The following is a 7,421-nucleotide window of genomic DNA, read 5'->3' as shown; positions in this document are numbered from 1 at the left end:
CTTATGCCACATTATGTCAGAAATAGCTTTGCATGCAATGAAACTAAAAGTCCCATGTTCACATAGTGCCTATTGTGTTTTATTGCAAACAATTGCATAAAAAGAGGTAGCAACATTTTTAACTCATCAAATTAAATTAAAGACTGAGGTGAATCAATAGGCTTCTAATTGGTGAAAGTGTGTGCCCATGGCCACAACTAACCATTGTGTAGATAAGGAAGAATTCAAAGACAAAATAAATTAACAAACCTACATTATGTTAAGATTAAACAGATGAATTCAAAAACTTAATTAGGAACATATCGATTCATCTCAGTTTTTAAATTTTGTTGCCTCATTTTGTGTAATAGCTGTAGTTTGCAATATAGCACGAAAAGTAAAATGTGAACATAGAAATTTTATTATTCTTGGCATGTATAGCTGTTTCTGATGCAACGCATCTTAAGAGGGTATGTGCATTTACAAAGTTGCAAAAAACAGTACCTTTACAGTGATTTACATACATTTTCTGTAAACTAAATTTTACATATACATGTTCAAAAGATTTTTATTCTCTTTTTCTTTTTGTTCTTTATTGTAACAGAAAAAATAAAAACGTTGTAACTATTTAACAAGTATTATCCCTTCATGAAAGAAACCCAGGGTTTGTTGAAAGCCCCCGCTTTGTTTGGTAGATGTGGTTCAGGTCTCCACTTGGGTCATTAAAAAAACATTATAAGTGAAATCTCAGTAAATAGTATGAACAATGAGCTTGAAATGAAATGTTCTGTGTTTTGTTTTGAAGAAATGTGTGGAAACTATGGTTCCCCACTTGGCAGGTACAGACTGATCCTCTTAGATGTGTTTGTGTGTGTGTGTGTGCGCGCATATGTGAGTACAGCGCATGCCTACATGCTTGTTTTTAACTTGGGCCAGATAACGGTACGTTCGCACACGCATGCGCGCGTGTGTTGAGTAGGGCTGGAACACTTAGACCCTCCCATCTCTCGAGTCATCCCCTCCGCCTCCTCCACTCTCCCCCATGTGACTCACCCGTCGGAGCCCTCTCTGTCGTACCCGTTCGGTTCGGACTTCATCGTGACATGCCCTGGAACGCCCCGTTCTAAGAATACGGTCCGCGCTGTGCTCCGGGCCTCATTGTTCGGGTCCTGTCAAGTAATTTCCCACCCCAGACACCGCAGTCCTCTTTCCCTCCCCTTTCCCTACCATTCTCCCCTCCCCGCGCGTTCTTCCGCAAAAAATTAAAACTCTGCCTCCTTTCTCTTCTCCCCCCTTGTCTTCTCTCCGTCACCATGCCTCCGTTCTTTTTGTAGGCCCCCCTGCCGTTCCTCAGATTTGCTTCAATTACATAACTCCCATATCTCTAACAGCCCATATTACTGTGCCTTTTCTTTCTGTGTGGTTCCTTTTGCTAGTTTCTTAAAGCCTGAACTTATAACTGCTCACATTGTACAAATGGTCGCGTATGAAAGGTTTGTTTCTAAAATGCATAAAATGTACTATTTCAATTTAAATGATATTTATCAAGATGTTCCTTCATCTGCTATATGTCTTTGTGTCTGTTCCTTCATTCGCTTTCTTCTACTTCTCTTTTCATATTAAAGCCAAACCTTTTCACAATCATTATTTGCTCTTTGGATTATTCCATAGATACGGTCGTACATTTACAATTTATCTTTCTTTTCATGTTATTGCCAGGCATCGCAATTTACGCATATCCACATTTACACAACGATATAATTGAATTTGACCTTAAGCTGGAATCGCCAGCATTCAGCTAACCTGCTGGAGATTGCAGCGAATGGCAAACCGCGAGGTGCCATACGCGTCAAACAGCAGATGCGACACGCGCTGCCTTTAAAAAATCAGACGCAACCTTTCTGAAGCGGGGCCTTTTGAGACGGCAGCATAGCCTTTCCAAAGCACGCGTGGCCTTTTGAAATGCTTCTACCGCCTTTTCAAAACACCTTACCCTGACACTTAACATGAGAGGGAAACCAACACTGATTTCATACTGTCATTTCTGTACAAATATGACTATTCAGAGCTTAAAGCGGCTTATGAGAAAGTGCAATTCTGGAAACATTGTGAAGTGTTTTCTTCATCTGTGAATCCCTCCAATAACAGTTTACAAAAAAAAAAAAAATTGTTTCTATATGCATTTGCTTGTAGTATGTTTGCTATGTTTGTAATATACCAGATAGTCCACGTTGTGTTTTCATGTAATTCCAAGGCCAACAAGCATATACATGTGTGCTGTTGGTAGTGAAGAGAAAGGAGCAGAGAGGGCCTTCCCTGGCTATGATCAGAGCTTTCTGTGACCGCCCAAAACAATCTTCAGCCCCATGGACAGCAACAAGACCACGGACCCAACAGGCACACACAGCTGAGGAGGACTGGGGATGAACCCAGCAGCTATGTTTTGCCTTTGCCTGGCCTCGTTACACAGAGTTCTCTTAAAGGCTTTTTCTACGGGTTTCGGGTTTTTGGTTTTTGTGCTACCTCTCATTTTCTAGACCGAATTGTCCTTTACTGATGTTCACCATTGTCTTTGGTCAGGTGAAGTATGCACTGGTTGTGACAGTGTTTTTTTATTATTATTCATAATATGTAATTATGTTATAGTGATTCATGGAAAAGCAAAAAGAATAATGTGAATATGATTACAAATTCTGATTAATTAAAAAAATAACAACTCCTTTAATTGACTTTTTACTTGACACTTCTTTCCTGATGATGGATAAGGTTGCAAACATTTTAATGAATGCACTTTGAAAACTTAATTATTGATTAACACTGGAATTATTATTCCAGACAACACCGAAAATATGTTTCCTAAGTGTTCACACAGGTACAGCAAGTTGTAAATCTCCTTCAATGATAATATAACGCTTAATTCAACAACTGGTCAAAAAATGTACAAACATATTTGTATTTCCAATGACTACCTCAGATTGATATAAAATATATATGAAATATTTCGCACAGATTTTATTTGGAACGAAGATCTAAGGGAAGAGTTCACTACAGTAGAATTCTTATTTTGTCCTTCAGCACAGATCAAAGATTCTTGTGCTTATAAAATTTTAACTTGTTTGGATGTATGCAATGAATATGGACACTTAGTGATTCCTTTAAAGCACGCTTAATTCAGATTTAACCTATATCTCATGCCTAACCTCAGCTTTTACATTAAATCATGTTTCAATGTCATGGACATGCGAAGATAGTGTCGTTATTCTTCTGAAACGGCTTGCTGGATGATTGGATGTGAAGCGTGAGAGCGCAAAGTAGATGCCCGGTTGAATCCCAAGCAAGAATGCAATAACAGCAGTTAAATTATGGGTAAACAAAGACAGAGTGCAGAAAATACACAGCTGCATTTTTGTTGGTAGTTACTACTATTTTAACATCCTATTTTCTCCAAAAGGTTTCTCCAAGGGGGCAAGGTTTTGAACCAGACACTTTGACACAAAATTAAAAGTTTCAGTCACAACTCAAGTTTGAGCAAAATCGAAGTTAGCATTTTGCCTTGGTACGGCCTGGTACAGCAGGCTAAAAAAAGCATCTGGTTGGAATGGCGGGTGTCTTGCTCTGGGACCAGCGAAGGGAGCCGGTGGGAGACTCCTGTCAGGACCCATCTGTCAGCTGAAAAAGACGCGACGGCGAACACTCGGGCTGGGAGACGCCGCGCCTCGGCGATGATGCTCTGGCCGGACGTCCCCCTACCCGCCAGCGACCGCGCCCGCCACACCCGAGGGAGCTTCCCTCCCTCCCAGCACCGGCGCGGATCTGCGGTGGACCTACAGACCGCGCTGAAACGCTGACCTTTCAGTCGGGCCAGAACGCCGCTAATGGCTAACGGCTAACGGCTAACGGCGTCTACGCGGCACGAGGCTCATTCCTGCTTCAACTGGCCAGCGGAGCGTCATTACGCCGCATTACTGTTTTACTTACCAGACACCAGGGCAACGTACACTTTCCACCCAGTCCAGGGCAGCCTAATTGCACCTCTCCGGCTGTCTTGCTGTGCCACTTATACCCCATGCGAGGAGCGCTGCAGCTGAAGCGGCTGCTCACAGACCTCCGATGCACTTCCCTGCGAGCCGGCAAAAAAGATGTTTCCACCCCGCAGGTCACACTACACCAGGAGGGAGATAGGGGAAATAAAAAAGGGAAAAGAGTCTTGCTGATGATAACTGGTAGCCTGCGGGCACCAGGTGCATTATGGGGAGGAGCTAATGCAGAGGGGAGCCCCAGCACGGCTTAAATTCAACATGCCGTCCATTTCTTACGTTCACATTCATGCATTTAGCCTGCGCTCTAATCCAGACTGACCTGCATAAGCGCGTACATAAATGTTTAAGCCGTTAGTGTCACAGCAGATAGTAGTAAACACATAAGCTCGCAACACGCATGCATTTACATTTGCGTTTACAATTACTGTATTGAAGGCTTCTATACTGAGGGGCGCAACGGGGCCACGGATTCCGAGCGGTTACAATGCTGGGCGCTCAACTACAGTGCCACAGCGGCGGGATGCCATGGCAACGCCAACGCAAACCCCACAGCCACTCCCTCAGGTCCGACTCTCCTTGTTTCAACCTTCAGCCAGCAAAAAAGGATATCTTTCTGCTCGGAAAAGAAGAGGAGAGTTTTCCAACTTGTGGGCAATGGGTTATTTAGACAATTTCCCTTCGGACCGTGGGATGCCAGCATCGGCCACTCCTCCGACTCCTGTCCCCGGACGCCGGCGGGAGACACGCCAGGGCGAAAGCGAGCGCCGCGCTTCCGAGGAGAAGCTCGCCGCGGCCGCCGTTTGGCGCGAGCGCGCCACGCGCGAGGCGTGATGCAGGGTCTGCTTATCGCGCGGGTTCACGTGCGAGGGCGAGGATTTCTGCGCGTCAGCAGGTTTTCTCCACGCCGCTTTCAGGACCGTTTTTCTCTGTCATTTTTCCACATTTCGGCATCGCTTTCACCACGTCTCTCTTATGTATGTCCCTTTCTCTCTCGCGCTCCCTCAGCTTAAATCAAAATGCTTTACCGGCTCGAAATGTGACACGGAAAATTGCCTGCAAAAAGCTACTGAAATGAACTGAAAATTGTTACAAAGCTAACGCGGTTTACGGAAATATCGGGGCTTGCCGCATTCGGGCCAGTTTATGAATGTTAAAAAGGGACATCATGAGACGCAGTAGGGAAAGATTCGAACTCCCTTTCCATTATTTCGGCTGGTTCATCTGTGGCCACTCTCCCTCAGGCAATAACAGCCCTCTCTCCCTCTTCTGCACTCTCTCTCTACTGCTCTTTCTCTTATTCTTCCTCTCTCCACTCTTTTTCACTCTCTCAATCTCTCTCCATCACTCTGCCTTTCTGACTCTCATTCTCTCTTGCTCTCTCTCCCTTTCCCTCTCTCTCTCTCTCTCTCTCACAGACACTCTCCCTCCTGTTCCCCTCCCCTCTCTCTCTCCCTCTCCTGCTTTATCTGTGAGAGCAGAGAGAGAGAGAGAGAGAGAGAGAGAGAGAGGGTCTCCTTGTTCAGCAGTGAGCTCAGCAGTGACACGTGTGCTCTGCAGAGCGATATCTCTCCCATCTAGGTAATGGAGAGAAATTAGGGGACAAGGTTCTCTGAGAGCAAGGGCCAATACAGGCTAATTGATAAATGGACATGTCTGAAAAGGTTACTATTCAGGCCGGTGATTAATTCAATAAAGGGAAATGCTGAGCCAAGCATGGCGACCCCTGATCATATAAAGCTTTCCCCATCATTCTATTCTTCTGTGATGACACTGTTCTGTTCTGTGACATCGTCACTACTGCACTTACTTACATGAACTCCAATCTTGACTTCTGGTGGTATTTCTTTACACGGTCACCTCTGAAATTATTTGGCCTGCTGTGTTGACAGTAAGGGAAAGACAGGCTTAACATGTAAATAGACAGTTGCAGGTGTGGACAGTGTCCTTGACATATTGCTCTGTTCTATGGTCACAATGGGAGTTACTGCATTATTTTGAAATCCAAAGCAGAACAGCGCTAAGAGTCTGTTCTGCTGAACAATGTATGCTGCTAGCTGATTCATGCGCTGTGTTCTCAGCATCCTGATTGGCTGGAGCGAGGTCACACCTTAAGCACAACCACATTTCATTACAAGGCTTTCCCTGCCAACTTGTGCCCTGCACCACATGAAATATCTGCATTTAAATACCATGGCTAATTGCAGTTAGAACAACACATGAAAAGGAAATCGAGCATCCATATATCACTACTCTCTTTTTGTCCTGTCTGATTTCCATTAAAATGGAAGAGAACAATAGCATCCAGCTTCTTTTCTTCAAGAATGTTGTGTGAGGATTGGGTTAGCCTGTGGCTAGCATGCTAGCTAGAATAGTGCAAGGCAAATTATGAACAAATAAAGTTGTTGAAAGTAGTAAGAAGTACATTGCTCTTCAATATTTTTGCTTGTCATTATCACTACTTGTTTATGTTTGCAATACATTCAATATCTATGCTTTATCCAAAAACAGTGCCAAAGAAAACTTAAAGCTGCCCCCCACAACATACACTAGATATGCTACACACTACAGGTACTGTACTTGAGAAACTATGAAAAACATTTTTAAAGATGTTGTCTAGTTTAGTTCCTTTAGACTTTTAAGAGATAACGCATTTTGGCAGATCCCTTCCTGAGGGTAAATAATTATGTATTCTAATCTGCTTTCATTTGACGTGATAAATGTGTCATGCGGGTCTGTTCAGCCATAAGCTATTATCTTGCTCAACCCTCACCTCACACTCACTGGTTTTCATGAAAGTTCTTCCTCCACCACTGTTGTGCTGTGTGTGTGTGTGTGTGTGTGAGAGAGAGAGAGAGAGAGAGCGGCAATGTGTGTGTGTGTGTGTGTGTGTGTGAGAGAGAGAGAGAGAGAGAGAGGCAATGAGAGACAGTGTGTGTGTGTGCATATGCGTTTAAATGCCTGTCTGTGTGTCTCTGAGTAAGATAAAGAAAAAGAGAACAACAGGAAGGTGTGTGGAGGTATGTGTGTCTGGAAGAGAATGAGACAGGCAATGCTCAGAGATAAGATAATGTGTGTGTGTGTGTGTGTGTGTGTGTGTGTGTGCATGCACAAGCACATGTGTGGATGTGTGCTAATGCTCAGTTTTTGAAAGCAGCTGCAGATGTCTGTTGTAAATGATTTGGAAGTGCACAAATAAATATAACTGTCGTTGCCTGAGAAAATGTGATGATGTGAATCACCATGGCAACAGTTTGATGTGCACCTGTTTGACCTGCTGTAGATGTTAGAATTACTCCACCTTTGGATGGAGGGATAGAGGAGGAAAAAGAGACAACACATGAGACATACAGAGACAGAGGCTTGCATTGATGATGTACAGGTTTCAGTCTACAGGGAGAAGTT

This window comes from Anguilla anguilla, chromosome 1 (genome assembly GCF_013347855.1).
Source record: "Anguilla anguilla isolate fAngAng1 chromosome 1, fAngAng1.pri, whole genome shotgun sequence".
In the NCBI taxonomy this organism is placed as follows: Eukaryota; Metazoa; Chordata; class Actinopteri; order Anguilliformes; family Anguillidae; genus Anguilla; species Anguilla anguilla.
The sequence above is the reverse complement of the archived record's forward strand: the minus strand, read 5'-3'. Positions refer to the sequence as shown.